This window comes from Microtus oregoni, unplaced genomic scaffold (assembly GCF_018167655.1).
Source record: "Microtus oregoni isolate MIOR12 unplaced genomic scaffold, Mior012 000041F_ref0000270, whole genome shotgun sequence".
In the NCBI taxonomy this organism is placed as follows: Eukaryota; Metazoa; Chordata; class Mammalia; order Rodentia; family Cricetidae; genus Microtus; species Microtus oregoni.
Window position 1 is genome coordinate 7,192,492 of NW_024543208.1, and position 17,506 is coordinate 7,209,997.

At 39.4% G+C, this 17,506-nt stretch overlaps 1 pseudogene; it reads left to right on the plus strand.

Annotated features, from left to right (window-relative positions):
• Window positions 1-410: 410 nt before the first annotated feature.
• LOC121433786 overlaps window positions 411-17,506 on the plus strand; it is a 119,093-nt pseudogene continuing 101,997 nt past the window's right edge.

The window sequence follows — 17,506 nt, forward strand, 5'->3', positions numbered from 1 at the left end:
AATTGTGAACCAAAACAATTTTTCTTTACAGTGTATCTCTTCTGTGGCAGTATTTTATTAGCAATAGAAAGAGGACTCTTGCTGTGCTGTAATCAGTGATGGGTAGGGCCAACTTTGTGTAGCTCTGTCCTCACTGCTTTTGGTGGTAACAGGAACCACAGACATTAACACAAACTGTGGCTGTGGCAAGCCACTAACATAGACATGGCCTCTGGCAGCAGCTCAGGTCCCAGATAACACCATGCCCACGGTGGAAGCACAGGTTTTTTAAATCTGCATGGCCCCAGCAGAGGCTCAACCCTTGAACTCTAACCTGGTGCTAGATGGTGGCTCAGGTCCCGGATGTCTCTGTGCTTTTAGTGATGCTACAGTCCTTAAGCATTATTACAGACACCAGGTGTGTTTGGATCATGGACCCAGGCATGTTCCTTGGCAGCATCCTTAGCCTGAATGTCACCACGGCCCCAGTTGGTAGTGGAGGTCATTTAGATCAGCAGAGACACAATGGCAGCATGGTCCTCAATCCACTCATGGCCCCAGGTTGGTCCTAAGTCTTAGACATTCACCTGACCTTTGATGGCAACAGGAGCCTCGGACACCAGTGCTGGTCCTGTCTGTGGTTGGGCCATTGGACTCAGACATGGCCCTGGTCACAGCTCAGGCCCATATAACATTCCAGGTGGAAGCACAAGGTGCTCTGGTCTGTATGGTCCTGGAAGCAACACAGCCATTGGACACCTACAAGGCCACAGGTGGAGGCCCAGACTTTGGCCATCAGTGTGGCCTTTGGTGGCAATGTGGGCCATAGCCATGAGCATAGATTCAGGCTGCAGTAAAACAAAAGACCCAGACATGGTCCTTGGTAACGGTCGGTTGTTGTCATGGCCCTACTTGGCATTGCAGATTACCCAGATCACATGGTCCTAGTGGTGGTGTGGCCTCAAAATGCCAGTATGTCCCCAGGTGACAACAATATACCCTGGCTGTGGTAGTGCCTCAGATACAGACAAGGCCCTCGGCCACAGTTCGAGACTGGAAAACAATGTGGCCCCTGGTGGCTGCATGGGCCCCCATGTCTATGTGGCTCCAGTGGCAGCTTGACCCTGTAGCAGCATGGACTCAGGTATTGACCGATACGGCAGGCATTTGCACAGCTCTTGCTGACAACAAGGGGCATAGATGTCAACTCAGTGTTGTGGTCCAGCTGCCCTCACTCCCCCTGACTGACAGGGGAACTTCCTTGTGATCTGTAATTGACAAGGATGTTTGTGTTCTTTCTGGCGGGTGGGTCTGCACAGAAGGAATAGATGTATAAAAGGTTGCTGAGCAAAATAAAGGTTGCTGTTCTTCCACCTGAAAAGAAGCCTGCATGTCTCAATCCCTGTACCCCTGCCAGTCTTGGCTATCCAGGCTGCACTGGCAGCAGCAAGTTGAGGTTCCACTGAGATCTGGAAAGTGGGGATACGTGAACGGGGTCGTTCCAGCCACCGGCTAAATCGAGGAGTGTATTGGGGAAGGTAAAGTATTTTTATTTTTCATCCCCAGAGGTAATCTGAGGAACATCCTCCAAAAGATAAGCAAGTATAAAGAGGTGGGAGGGTGAATTGAAAGGCCTCAAAAAGTAAGTGAAACTCTTAAGGCAGCAAGGCACGGAATTAACAAGGAAGACAGCTAAAGATTTTGTACAGGAGGGGGTTTAAATGTTCCAGACTGGGAACAAGCCAAATCAGATTAAAATGAGTATGTGTTTTTTTATCCCCAGAGATGCTCTGAGGGGCGCCCTCTGGCAGACTGGCCAGTAGGGAAGCAATAAAGAGGAGGCAGGAGGGTGAATTGAAAGCCTCAAAAGATAGAATGTGTAGAGATATATGTTATTGTGTTGATTGTGTTGTCTTTTGTGTTCTGGACTAGAGAAAGACATTTGATTTTGGGAACTGCTAAGAAAGGTATTTTGACTTTAAAATACAGGCCTAAGGATTTGATGCTTTGGAAAAGAGGTTTTGCTTTTGTCTCCACAGAGGATGAGAACCTGTGGATTCATTGGACATTTTCACAGTCTAAATCACCGAGAACCCCTGAAATGTTGATGTAAAATACCCCCCAAGAATGCAGCACCCCCCTCAGCAGGAAGTAGCCAAACAGGTTGATGATGCCCAAACTCCCTAAAAGGTTGTTAAAGTGGGGCCCTTTCAATGGTTCCCAAGAGGAACAGCGAGCCTGCTTCCCTGAGTTCTGCTCCTCTCCATGCACCAGTTTGGATCCAGAGTGAGTGCAGCTGGGGACAGAAGGCAGCTGGAGCAGAGCTTTGCCACCACAGCTACTGCTGCCGGACTTGCTCCCTCACAGACTGTGCAAATGGCTGAGACTGTCAACCAGCAGGCAGAAAGAGTCAGCAATGCTTTGGACATATTCAATTGGGCATATTGACCTTGAACCAACAAGTAGATCTGGTTCAGGAGCAAGTGGACTATCTTTGGACTTTTCAACAGTTTATCATGTTATGTTACTCATGACATTGTATTGCTGCTTTTGCTACTGTTTTTTTTTTTATTTTTTTTTCTGCTTTTAGATATCACTGTTTTATTCAGCTAAACCTCAATATGGTCTCTCTCTATATTTTTTTTTAATTTTTTTATTTATTAAAGATTTCTGTCTCTTCCCCGTCACTAGCCTGGGTCTGAAAAAGCCTGCTTTTGCTACTGTTATGGAACTCAACAGTCATATGAGAGGGCTTTGGAATACTGCTTTTGTGAATTTTATCACCCAGTCAGTGCATGCTAGATGGTTGCAGTGCTGGTCTAGCTCATTGGTGCTGTCAGTCCTGGGGATACTTGGTTTAAGGCTATGTATCTGGACAGCCACGGATGGGCAATACTTTGGAGGCAGGATGCTACCTAAGACAAGGAATATTAAAGGGCTATTCCCCATAACAGGCAAGGAATTATAAAATAAAATGGGGGAGTTGTTGTGATCCAGCTACCCTCACTCCCCCTGACTGACAGGGGAACTTCCTTGTGATCTGTAATTGACAAGGATGTTTTTGTTCTTTCTGGTGGGTGGGTCTTCACAGAAGGAGTAGAGGTATTAAAGGTTGCTGGGCAAAATAAAGGTTGCTGTTCTTCCATCTGAAAAGAAGCCTCTGTGTCTCAATCCCGGCACCCCCCAGCAGTCTTGGCCATCCAGTCTGCACTAGCAGCAGAATCCGGGCACACACCCCCCTCCCCACCACCACCACCACCAGTCTCTGCTATCCATGCTGCACTGTCTGCAGCACTCAGAGCCCAGCTAAAGCAGGGCTACAGATCCGGATATTGCCAAGGGAAGTGATGAGGGTGACTAAACACAATAGCAAATGTCTAGAGAATATGTTAATTATGCTAAAACATTTCGTTAAAATATGCTGAAGATCAAAACAGTGTTACAGAATTATACTTAAATTGTCTAATAATATAAAATTTGGATAATTGTCAAGTTTGTGACATACTTCATTGTCTTGCCGTACTTTCCGCATTTGGTTCCTGAGTCAAATGTTAAGTGCGAAGGTAGACTCACTAAGGAATAGGACTCCAGTCACAGCTCATCCACTCTGAAAATGAGGATAAATTCAAGGCTAAGGTAAGTTCCTTGGGAGATAGAGACTTGCTGATGAGGGGTTAGAGATATGGCTCACTGGTTTAAAGAACTTCTACTTCTTGTAGAGGATGCAGTTCAGATCCCAGTACCCACAGGGCATCTCACAACTGACTAACTCCTTTTCTGATGCCTTCTTCTAGCCTCTGTGTGTAGTAGGCACACATGTGGTGTACATACATACATACATACATGGAGGAAAAATATTCCAACACATAAAACAAAAATGTACAACTCTTTACAAAGTTGCTGATGAGATTTTAAATAGGATCATTAGGAAAAAGCAGGAAATTTCTAAACCATAACCAGCTGAAGATTCTAGAATTCTGTGTACCTAGCAAGTCCTGAGTTTATCGGAACATGTCTTTTTCTTAGCTATGCAAAGAAATTTTTCCTTAGATGTATTCATTAAAGTTCAAAAATAAGTTGGATTATAAGATAATATATTTTCTCCTCTAGATCATGAATAAATATAAAAAGAAAGTAAAGAACAAGTTATGCAGTTTGATTTTTCTTATTGACTTAAAGAGGCTTATCTTTTACAATTTACATTAACATTTGATCTGAAAATGTTTAAACATTTAAAGACTAAATGATTCTGTTTTAAAATAATTTTGTCTTGTCATTAAGTTATTTAAAATCACTTAAGTAGGATTTCACTTTAATTTCAGCCCACAGAGAATCAATGGTAGCAAGAATTTCTATTCCACCACAAACATTAAGAAATATATACAAAATATTTGAAAAAAAATATTTTCAGACACAGACAACAGGCAGCTAAGGAAATTGACTCCCGAGGGAAAAGATACTTAAGAATTCTGCCCGACCTCCTGCCTGCATACTTTCTCCAGTCTAAGTTCATGGTAAGACACTCCTTAATTCTTCCAGAATTCAGGAAACAGAAATGAAAGAGTTAAACAAAGCGATGCTGCTAAATTTGCAGAGCAGAGTATGGCATGGCAAATGAAGGTGCTCCACAGAGAGAACAGCTCCATATACCTGAAAAGATGAGCATCCTAATCTTTGCCAAAGTTTGATCCTGTTTTATGTCAGTTATAATGCCACAAGGCCACAGGACAAACCTGTAGAAAGAACTAGAAGAACTAGAAAATTTCCAGAATCAAACAGTTCTCAGAGCTAAAGCAAAGCAGGCAACAGTTTGTATCACAGTCTTTGATACATGAATATGCGGGCCCAGAATAGAAGTTGTACCGGTGGAAGTGACCTACCCTATTTATGTACTACCATGGAACTCTCACTAACAAAGCTTAAAACTCCTTTCAAAGGTTAAAACAGATACCAATTTATGTGCACAGTGCAGCCTTCCTCAAAAGAATTCTGCAAAAGCTGATGCAATGCAGCATGATAAGTCACCACCATCTTTACACCCAGAGAAGACTTACTAGGGCTTGCAGAGAAAGAGTACATCTTTATCAAAAATCAGCCAAGAGAAGCAAACCCAGACATGATAAAGCTGATAAAACTGGAGACAATATTCATAAACTGACTTTGGATATTTAAAAAGTATCCAAGGAGTCTAAGATACATAAGCACGCACGCGCGCGCGCGCACGCACACACACACACACACACACACACACACACACACACACACATCTAAAATAAATACCAGATATTTAAACACACTCACACATTTAAATAAATACCAGCTATTTGAAGTCTTTTTAAAATTTGTTTGTGCACCTGGTAGATGTATATGATTGTTTGTGTGTGTATTCTGGTGTGTTAGCTTGTGTGTGCATGACTATTTAGAGGACAGAAGTCAATATTCATGTTGCCTCCTCTTTTAACTGCACCTTTACTTTTTTTTTTTTTTTTTTTTTATTTTTTATTTTAATTTATTTATTTATTAAGAATTTCTGCCTCGTCCCCACAACCGCTTCCCATTTCCCTCCCCCTCCCCGGATCAAGTCCCCCCCCCCCCCTCATCTGCTCGAAGAGCAATCAGGGTTCCCTGACCTGTGGGAAGCCCAAGGACTGCCCACCTCTATCCAGGTCTCCTAAGGTGAATAGGGGTTTTCACTGAAACTAGATCTTACTGTTTGTTTATTTGCTTAGGCCACTGAACCCCAGGCATCCTCCTGTCTCAGCTTCCTATAGGGACCATAAGCATGTGTCATCTCACAAGGTGTTTTACTTGTGTGCTGGGGATTCAAACATTAAGAGCTTTTCCATTGACCCAACTTCTCAGCTCTCAAGTCTTCATTATTATGATTCTAATAAAACATATGAAAACATCCATAACTTTGTAAATTAGACACCTTTGCTACATTCATGTCCTATAAAAATATCCTTTCAATTTCCTACCTAATGCCTTAAAGGAAACCCAATAAGGAGTCAGACAGTCAGTAGTGTGCTTTCTACAGCAGTCTCTGTTCATATGACTCTATTTTGTCTTAGTAAAGTGAAGGGGCCATGACAAAAGATAACAAATTGGGCACAGAGGGATCTGCTCCAGAGCTCTCCATTATACAGGCAATTAGCTGTCTTGTCTATTGAACTTGAAGTTTAAGTTATTTAAAATAAAATGGGATTGACTAAAACTAGCACTTCAATATTTAAAGTGAACATGTCTTGTGTGGACAGCATAGATATATATATTATCCACCAACACGCAGAGTTCTGCTGAACACCTCTGCCCTAGAGTCTGCAAAAAGAGAGTGCTCTTTGCAGTGCAGATTTCAACAGTTTAAACTTTCTGAATGAAACCCAGAGCTCTGCAGTGTGACTCATAATTATATTGAACACAGAGAATGTAGGCTAACAGAACAAGGTCCTTCCCCTAGGATTCTGGTTTTAATCCTGATGGATTTTTGTCTTTTTATTATTTCCACTTCTGTTTCTTCTGCTTTTCTTCATCAGCTGTACCCCACTTCACAATGGAACTATGTAAACCAGCACATCTGTTTATAGAAATCTTCAAACAGTAAAAAGACTCATTACCTTGAACACACTCAATCAGTGCCATTAAAAATCACAGTAAAATTCTCTAGTTTCCTGTCAAATTACTGAATGGTAACTTAAAAAATCTGGAGTTTTTCTTTTGTTTTAATCAATATGATAGACACCATTATTTTTCTTCTTGAAGTCTTAACTCCTTCACTTTCTTGTATGTGCCTTTTAGAAAATAGAATGATATCTGTGCTTAATATAAATCTGAATGGTGGTGTGATCAAGATGTGAGATCCACAGCTAGGATTCTTAAATCCAAATCAAAGCACTCCTAATTACTATGCTATGGAACTTCAGCAGGTCACTCAACTTCTTTGTGTACTAGTTTCCTCACCTATAGATGATGGAAATAATTGTGCTATTCTGTTGGGTTCCTTATTAGGAGTTTTGAAATAGATCCTTGTCATAGAAGGGTATTAACGACATTAGCATATTATGTGTCAGCTGCTATTTTTCATTGTATAAGAATTAAGGTAAAATGTTAGGGGTTCAGTAATGCTATTACATATTTAATATAGCAGACACTTGGAATTATTTGTAAGTGGAACATCTTTAGGATATATGTATATCAATATCTGAAGAATAACCTCATAGATGAAGTAGGTAGTAACATGGGTCATACCAATGCTGAAGCCTGAAGAATAATGGGCAACAGTCATCTTTTCTTGTGTGTAACATGAAAGCCATCCTCTTCCTCCATGTCATTTTTTATTTTTTATATGCTTGAAAATATTTTATAGAATTTTTCTAAACCTGGACCTGCATGTTTATATATTGGTACTTATATCATTTATGAACAGAAACTAGAGTAGATAGAAATAAATTTCAGCAGACTTACCTTGGATGATCACTTCTCCATGGTCCTAATATTACTAGACGATGTAGAAAAGAAAATATTGAATCACAAGATTGTGTATATTTTCTTTTCCCATGACTTCTATTGCAGAAGACTCTATAGTCTCAGTATTTGGCTAAGGTGTGCTTAAATGTCAAGTTGTTCCTATATTCCTCATATAAGGTTTGGGTTGACAAGGCAGCTTTGCTGAATATAAATAGAGTCTCATAAATGTCTGGGCCTTTTATTGGGAAATATGGGAACTCAGCTCTTTTCCAACATAGTTTATGTTCCATCAAATGTCCCCAGAATTTTTTAATGTGAAAGACTGAATAGAGAGGTATAGGAAGCTTAACCATCCATGTTTTAATTGGCTAAATTCAGCCACTTAGCTAATCCCAGAATTGGGGCCCACAACATATCATGAAAATATCATGAGATAGGGAGACTATTAATAAGAAATATTGATTTCACTTGTCTAACACACTTTCATAAACTGGTGACAACTATATTCTTAAATATATACTCTAGTAATTATAAACAGGGTCCAAAGAAATATGTGTAACCAAAATTGATAGCAACATTTGTTGTGGAATATTAATTTAAAATGTCCTACTTTTATTTATTCTTTGAACTATTTAATGATGCAAAGATGTGTTGCATTCTTTTATGTTACATTTGTTTTACTTTGTAAGGAGGCTGTGTTACTTTGCCTGCCTAAAGCACCTGATTGATCTAATAAAGAGCTAAATGGCCAAAAGCTAGGCAGGAAAAAGAATAGGTGGGTCTGGTATCCAGAGACAATAAATAGAAGGAGAAATCTAGGCTTGAGAAGAAGAGAGGAGGAGGAGTGAGAAAAGAAGGAGAGGGGTATGCCAGGGGCCAGTCGTACATCCACACAGCCAGCCAAGAAGTAAGAAAGAAATTGAGATTTATAGAATAAAGAAAGGTAAAAATCCCAGAAGCAAAATGTAGTTAAAGAGACATGGGCAATTTAACTTAGAAAGCTGACTGGAAACAAGTCAGTCTAAGGCTAAGTAAGAATAAGTCTCCATGTACTAATTTGGGAGCTGGGTGGTGGGTAACCAATAGAAAACAAACAAACAAAAAACTACTAAAAACATTATATACGATAGCCAGATTATTCACCAGTAGGTGAAGAACAAGCAGTTTTTTTTTGGATAGCATATTCGTTTAATAAAACAACAACATTAGCTTCTTCACTATGAACTGCAACCTTCCCGGCCATGGGCTTTTGTTTGAATTTCAGTACCAAACACAAGTTCCTTCCTGTGGATCAGGCCTCAGATCTATTCAGAGAATTGGCTTGTTACCCTCTGTTTCGTTTCTTAAGTATTACCAAATTGTAACCAGAGAACACAATGGTCTTAGGAAAATATAAATTTTCTGGCACAGGTTACAATATGGACCAACACTGATAAAAAGAAAGAAGCTGAAAACAAAAAGAAGAAATATTGTGTGGCTTCCATTGTATGAGACAAAATAATAGACAGAGAAATCTAAAAGGAATTCTGAGTCTGGGGTGGGAGGAAGGGAGCTTCTAGTCCATGACTACAGAGGTTGTGTCATATGATGAAACATTCTGGACACATAGGATTGTTACACCCATTTGGAATATACTGAACACCACTGAATTATAGACAAAAACATGGGAAACATGTAAACACTAAGCTATGTAAATAAAATTTAGATGGGGCTATTTGTGACCCTTCAACTCTACCAATGATTAGTGTTTAAAAGTGCACCCATGAGTTCCCGAGAAGAGGATAGGTATAGCTAAGAAGTAGGAACAATATTTTATGCCATAAGTGTTTGAGGGAATAATAGTTTAAACAATATCTTTCTTGAGATTACATTGGTTCTTCATACTTTTCTTCAGTATTGATGGCGATAAAACTGATAAAATAAAAATTGATGGTTTAATTTTATTTTTTTAATAAAACTTTTATATGTATGGGTGTCTTGTCTGAACATATGCTTGTCTGTACATAATATATGTGCCTGGTGGTTAGGGTTGCCAAAAGAGTGCAGAGGATACCCTGGAGCTGGAATCTGCCATATTGTATTTGAACCCAGGTCCTTTGGAAGAGCAGTAAGTGCCATTATCCACTGTGTAATCTCTCCTTCCTTTTCGAAGCTCCTTTGAATTGCCCTCAATATTTCCAGGTCCTCAGTCATAAAAGAAGGCATAGGAAATATTGGTGAAAGGTAAAAGAATTGATTTGAATTCTGCTTTCAGCTCCATATTTTCTCAAGTCCACAAGTCTTCTGCCCACAGTGCTAACAGCTGTAGCTATTTTTCCAGCTATTTCCTATACCATACATAAGTGTATTGTCTGTATATGCCATCAGCAATCATCTCTATGAGGAAAAAGTTTTTGTGATATTTGGGCATATATTTGTACACATATACATACACACAAGTACACACAAATACACATACACATGAATGCACATGCATATACATACATATTCAGGCATACACACATGTGCATACATGCATACAAACACTCATGCACCATTAGGCTCATACATGCACACACACACATGCACGTGCAAACAGATAAACATTTATGTAAACATATAAATGTATGCACATGTACTCATTGCATATGGTAGTTTCACTGCACAATAACTGCTCTGTAACAGCATAGGCAAACCACAGAGAAGACAAGTGTGCTCCACAGTAGTATGTAGAAGTTCCTTTGTAGTATTTAGAACTTCTAACACAGGAAAGACTGAAGGCTGGCATGAGTTTTCACTACTGAGCCTGATTTATGACTAAGAGAATTGACCCTCTGTGGTAGTGTCATTAATGATAACTGGTGGCAAGAAATCAATGCCATTTGTTTTATGTCTAGAGAGCAGTCTTTCTGAGTTCAAAAGAAGGGTGACAACATTTCTGGAGCATGCCTGGGTATATTCTCAGGAGCTGATCTGTTGTTTCCTAGTTAATTTGGAGTGATGGTTTTTCTAAAATAATGTTTACACATGTCCTGATTTATAAGTTCTTGGTTCTTAGAAAATAGAAGATATTTTTGTTATTTTTATGTCATTGGCTAGTAGTTTTGCTCTTTGAAAACCAGCAGTTTGTTTTTACTTTATCTTGTTCTATTAGAGTTATTTGAAGTTATTGCTTACCACATGATAGAGGTCTTCTGGACAGCTGCTCTCCCACTCTAATTTAGTCTTCCTTTCTGCTCCAAATCAACCAACCAAATCACAACAAAAACTGAAACAAAACCATAAACCAGACCGAAACAAAAACCCGAAGCAAATGAAACTTTTATTCTGTTCCCAGCATCTTAACTGACAACCCTGGCCTAGATTAAACTTTACCAACTGATTTGTCTTTATTTATAACTTTACATTTTTGTTCAATCATTATTTAAAGGAAAGGATGCTTAAAAGTCTTCTGTAGTACAGTTTTCCTACTTCTCAACTCTGAAATTTTAATTATCCATAGTTGATTAATTAAACCTTTTTCAGAATTTCTCCCTCTCAATTTTAAAAGCCATTCTTCCTGATTTAAGGATTAACTACTAACTAGTTAATACATGTTTGTAATTTCAATACAATTGTAATACTTAAAAATTAAAAATTCTGACATATTTCATTGCCTATAATCCTGTTTGTATTCATATATATCGAGAATATAATAAAATACACAATTAGAAATGATTATCATGGCGGAAGAAGATCCTTTACAATAAACACAGGCACCAAGTTCAGTAGGCACAGGGCAAAGGAGCATGCCTGAGAGCTTTATTTTCCTGTGGCTGCTGTCAAAGAAAGGTGTACAGGAAAGCAGGACATTTTCAAGTGGAAGAACGACCTCAGTGTGTTGGGGCTGTCGAGGTGCTCGTCACGGGCCTAGTCCCTGGCCTGGAGTGCCACATTATAAGGACATAAGTTAGTGTGAGAGAACTTTAATAAAGAAGATGGTGGGGCATGAGTTCTGGATTGGCAAGTTTGCGTATGAAAGACATCAGGAAAGCCGTCTCTCAAAGTCTTACACAGTAATGCCAATGCATCATGAATACAGAAATTAAGAAATTATCTAGGACCCTGGGCAGTGGAGAGGGTGCCTGAATTGGCCTTGTCCCCTAGTCAGACTGATGACTATCTTGAATATCACCATAAACCAGACCGAAACGAAAACATGAAGCAAATGAAACTTTTAGTCTGTTCCCAGCATCTTCTTCCGTCTTCTTCCGGCGACGCATGGAGATAGAGACAGAGACCCATATCGGAGCACTGGACTGAGCTCCCAAAAGCCAGTTGAAGAGCAGAAGAGGGAGAAGACGAGCAAGGAAGTAAGGACCACGAGGTCCACCCACTGAGATATTGTGCCTGAGGTAATGGGAGCTCAGCAAATCCAGCTGGACTGGGACTGAACGAGCATGGGATCAAACTGGAACCTCTAAATGTGGCTGAAAATTGGGGCAGACTGAGAAGCCAATGATAATGGCACTGGGATTTGTCTCTACTGCATATACGGACATTTTGTGATCCTAATCTGTTTGGATGCTCACCTTCCTTAGCTTGGATGTAGGGGGGAGGGCCTTGGACTTCCCACAGGGCAGGGTACCTTGCCTGCTCTCAGGACTGGAGGGGGAGAGGGAAGGTGTGTGGGGGAGCAGGATGGAAGTGGGAGGAGGGGAGGAAGTGGAAAATTTGATTGGTATTATTTATAAAGTAATAAAAAAGAAATTATCAACATACCTTATATTTTGACAGTTTATAATGCAGCTCAAAACCTGCTTAAGTTCACAATCTCTCTCTCTCTCTGTCTCTGTCTCTCTCTCTCTCTCTCTCTCTCTCTCTCTCTCCTGCTTTTCCATTTTTTCCCCTTTGTGGCAAAGTAGTTCTATGAACTGCAGGCCTGGATCTATCTTGCACTGTAGACCAGACCATTCTCAATTCACAATCTTCCATCTTAGCCTCTCCAGAATTTTGATTAGTATGCGAATCAAATGTCTAGAAATGATCATTCCTTTCCTAAAACAAGTCAACCTCAATTTCCTGCAGTAAACCACACTAGAATGGTCCATGCTTTACTTGTTCAGGGATGCACAGTTTTCCAGATGTTTGAAGAGTTGACATCATCTTTAAAAGCATGAGCACTTAGATAAGACTATTGGAATTTGCTAGAGGAGTGCGTATTAAGGCAAATTTGTTTATGATGACTTGACTTTCAGAAACAAGGAGGCAAGATTGGTTATCTAGAAAAGTATGATTACTCATGCAAGTAGTTGAACCATCGAACTACATTAGAAGTGTTCTGATAATATGTCCTTATCAAGTATACTATGCAAAGTCTGGGTCAGCTGAAAAAAAATAGAAGGTAACCACCAACAGGAAAAAGTAGGGTATTTCAGAGAAAAAAATCAATATATTTAGATTTATAACAAATAAGAAAATTAGAATGCAAGATCAAAAAGGATAAGAAAAATCACGATGAGACCAGATTTGTAGGATTGAAGATTCATAGAGCAGTCTTTTGTAATTGCCAGAGGCAAGCTATGTAGGTAAGATGGGAACTGAAGTTTCTACCATCCTGCACAGTGGTTTATTTAAATAGAGTGAAAACTCAGCTATATTTCTTCTAGCACCTCTGATGGTCAAATAGTTTGGACACAAATTGAATGCCTTATGCTATTCAATCACCACAAGTCTACAGAGCCTGCAGAGTAGATGTTACTATTGTCATTTTATCACTAAGGTTCTGAGAGACTATGGTTGCTAAACTGCAAAGCAGGAAGGTTAGAATTTCAATCTAGGTTAGCCTTTGACTTTTGTCCCTTCCCTTCCCTTCCTTTCCCCCCTCCCCTTCATTCACTTCCCCTCCCCCTTCCCTTCTCTCTCTTCCCCTTCTCTCCCCTTCACTTTGTTCACCTATAGTCCAAGCTGGCTGCAAACTTATAATCCTCTTGGCCCCTAGGATTATAGTTGACCATACCAAACTTGGACTCTCAAAGACCTTTCATACACCATAGCACTCAGTTCTTCCATGTTCCTTTCTTTCCTAGGACACTGGTGTATGGGAAAACTTTAGCACTGGCAGTTCATGGGATGCAACGCCATGACATTGCTTATCTACCAATTCACGCAAACTTTTTCTCCATTTTGTTAAAATGGTTCCTTTTTCCTACTGAAGATAAAAATATTCTGTGATTAGTTTCTCACGCTTTTTTTTCTTTTTGTCATTAAAACCACATAATGAAGACTTTGACCCATTAAATTTTTGTGGGCTATGTGGAGTTCCTGATGCACCATGTAATGTTTTTTTAATAATGGCAATGAACATTCCACATAAGATATTTTTAATCACTGTCATGAGCACAAACTACAAAATAATCAGTAATCTAAGGAGCTCAGAATGCACTTAGATTAGTTGGGTGAATATGAACTGATGTACTCATACACATGACCCTGGGACAAGACTGCATGGATGGAGATAGTCATGCAGAGTCCAGTCATTTCAGCATCCTTTTGTCCAGTGTGGTTTCTTGCAACATTAATCCAGATGCAGACTTCAAAAACTACAAGAAGAAGCTCTGCCCTGCCCTGCCCTCCCGTCTTGCCCTGCCCTGCCCTGCCCTACTCTGTCCTGCCCATAGGACTTTGCTCCTCTGTTCTTTCTTCTCACTGATCCCCCTTCAGAATCCCCATCAAGTTCTTCCATTCAGTTTTAGAGTGCTTTGTAAAGAAAGCATTATAAGGCTGGATTACAATGGCACTGAGATTTCCAACTCTCCAAATAGGACATTAGTTCATAGCTTGAATATTTCCAAATCTGATCAACATGCTGTTCTCAATACATTAAGCAAAGCAAGCAAAATTAGCCTGCTTTATGTCAGGTGCTTAGCACAAATCCCTTAATACTGTGCTTGAGTGCAGGAGCCATTAATAAATGAATAATGCCCTAAGACAGGCTTGATTAATTAAGTCATATGTGCATCCTTCTAATTAAAAATAGAACATTAGGCAGATGAGTGGAATTTCTGAGTACAAGGTTCAAAGCTTCTTTTGAATGCCTTGTCTTACTCTTAAAGATGAAAGGGACACTGCTGGTTATTGTAGCTGCCAACAACCAACTACAGCATGGCACAGAGCACCCAGAGCTCTGTGTCTTATTAAAAACAATTTGGTATTCATCTGCCAATTTGTAACTCAGTTCTCAATCAGGGGTCTGTCTGATTAAGTCAGGCAATTCAAATTTGAGGGGGCAGCTGGTGCTGTTATGCAAATAAACAGATGAGGAAGAAATAGGACAACATATCAACAAGCAGATGGGAAAAGCCAAGGCCTTCAAAGAGCTCTTGAATTTCTTTTCCTTTCTGATTCCCATCATAGTAGCCCCACAGATTTTAATTCAGAAAAATTAGATACACTATGACTTAGTTTAATAATCATCACTGAGAGGTTTTTAACAGTGAGCTCATATGGAAGATTTACAGGAAGAAAACTTTGATCAAGAATCTCAACATTAAATGGTCATGCACTATAGCAATTTTTTTCACAATTAATCAATTAGGTAATATCTGTCACTTTTGTTTCTTACCAAGCAATTACCAACAAAGTTGAGAAATTCCCCTCCTCTTTCTCTGGTGTGTGTGTGTGTGTGTGTGTGTGTGTGTGTGTGTGTGCAGGCCAGACAAGCACCACAAGTCTCATTTCTTAAGCATTGTCCATCATTTGTGTGTGTGTGTGTGTGTGTGTGTGTGTGAGAGAGAGAGAGAGAGAGAGAGAGAGAGAGAGAGAGAGAGAGAGAGAGAAAGAGAGAGCGTCTATCACTGGTCCTGGAGTTCACCATATAGACAAGAATGATAGCTGGCCAATGAGCCCCAGAGAATCACCTGTGTTCTATCTAGCACTGGAACTGCAAACTTGAGTCACCGTAACTAGCTAGTTTACATGGGTTCAGGAGTTGAAACTCAGGTGTCATGCTTTTGTAGCAAACAGTTTACTGAAAGAGTCAGCTCCCCAGCTCAAAATGCAGCATTTCTAATGGAGTTGGTAAAATGTCCCTATTTGTCAGTTAGAACAGGAAACAAAGTATAAAAAGGACAATGGAGACTGAATGAACCTTTTCCCACAACCATCATTAACACGTTTCCTTACTTGGTCACTGGCAAGCAGGTCTTACTAGTCCTTGGTCTTTGCTTCTGCTAATGGCTCCAGAATTGCTCTGCTGTCTGTAGTGCTCACAGAGTTTCTATTTGCCACAAGGCTTCTTGAATTTCAGTCATGGCAAAAACCTTCATACATGCCTTCATTAGTCATAGCCTTTCCTTGGCCAAACATTTCCTTTATCTTGTTTACTACACATGGATAGCATGTAAAGGCCAAGCTATGTAGATTTTCTAGGTGATAGGATGAGAATATTTGAGATATTATTTTTTAAAAATATGGTCCATCCGATAGGGGAAATACTAGGAGAACCCACCCTTGACTTGAAGGATTATGGAACTCAAGATCATGTTTCCTAATAGCAATCTATAAATCACAACACATTTAAAACTATTACTTCATACTGAACTATTTTTGACCCATTTCTGCAAGAATGGGTTTATTTTTTACTTTGTTAACATATGAGGTAGTTTTCATAGTTACGTATTATTAGCTTGCAATTGTGAATAGCGTGATATTGGCTTCTTTGCGCCAGCTACCATGCAATGTCTGATTATGTAAGGCAAGACACGGTACTTTCTGATTATGAGCTAATAAAAATTCACACCAAGCATGGCAATCTCTGAAAGGGTTGGATCACTGCAATGTAGCATCTATTTTCTCTTAGTAACAAAAATGTCAAAGACCGGGAAAAAAAAATTTCTATAAGTGGAAATGTTCTATCATTTAAAAATCCAAAAAGTCCAAAAAGATATTTGTGCCTACACAACTCCTGGTGTCCCACTGAGATCTTTTTAAATTATTTGTAATTTTGGAGATTACCTTACAAAGTTTCATCATGGTGTCTTGATATACATTCTTCGGTGCATGCTATTCTCATATGGTGTCCTCTCCTACTCGCCTCCCCTGGTAGCTCCCTACTCCTGCCTTTGGTTTTATTCTTTCCTCAGTTAGATGGCCCTTTCCTGCCATCTTTTCATATGCATTCTTATCCCTTAATGTCTATTTCCCTTCTCTCATTGTCTCCTTTCTAGTGTCATTAAACACACACATATGTATATAAGTACACACCACACACACACACACACACACACACACATATATAAATATAAATTTTAATCCTAAATTTTATATGTCAGAGAATAAAACAAATGAGGTATTTGTCTAAGTCTGGTTTATTTGCCTAGCATCTATTTTCCTGCAAATAACATGATTTCATTCTTTTTTCCAGCTGTATGAAATTCCATTTTGATATAAAGTTCATATCTATTCATTTGCTTTCAGAAATCTAGGTGATATCTATTTCCTGGTTATGGTGATTAGTGTAGCTATTAATATAATCATGAGATGCCCAAGAATCTCTGTGTAATATTGATTTAGAGTCATTCTGGCAGATAGCCAAAGTGGTTTAGTTGGTTCATATGGTTATTTTATATTTATTTCTCACAAAACTTCCGTAACTATTCATATCTCTACTACTGCTAGGAGGATTAGCTGGGGGTTATTATTGGGAATTCCTGGAATTTTCCCTGGCACTAGTCTTCTCTCTAATCCCATAAGGGCTCCCCTTTATCAAGATATCTCTTTGATTGCTCCCTCTCTCCATCCCTTGCTAAATGTGCCAACCATCCTGATCCCTCATGATCCCATCCTTATCCCCTCCCTTTTACCCGCCCCCATACCCCATCTCCAGTTTACCCAGGAAATCTCATCTTTTTCCCCTTCCTTAATGAAAGTTGGTCTGACTAGGGTGCGATGGAATCTCTGAGCTGTTTTATATTACATTTCTTAAATAGGATGTTGAGCACCTTTTCGTGTACTTATTGGCCATTTGTAGTTCTTTTATTAATAACAAAATATTTGGATCTTCAGTTTTATAATTGAATGATTTAAGTGCTTTGAGTGTTTACTT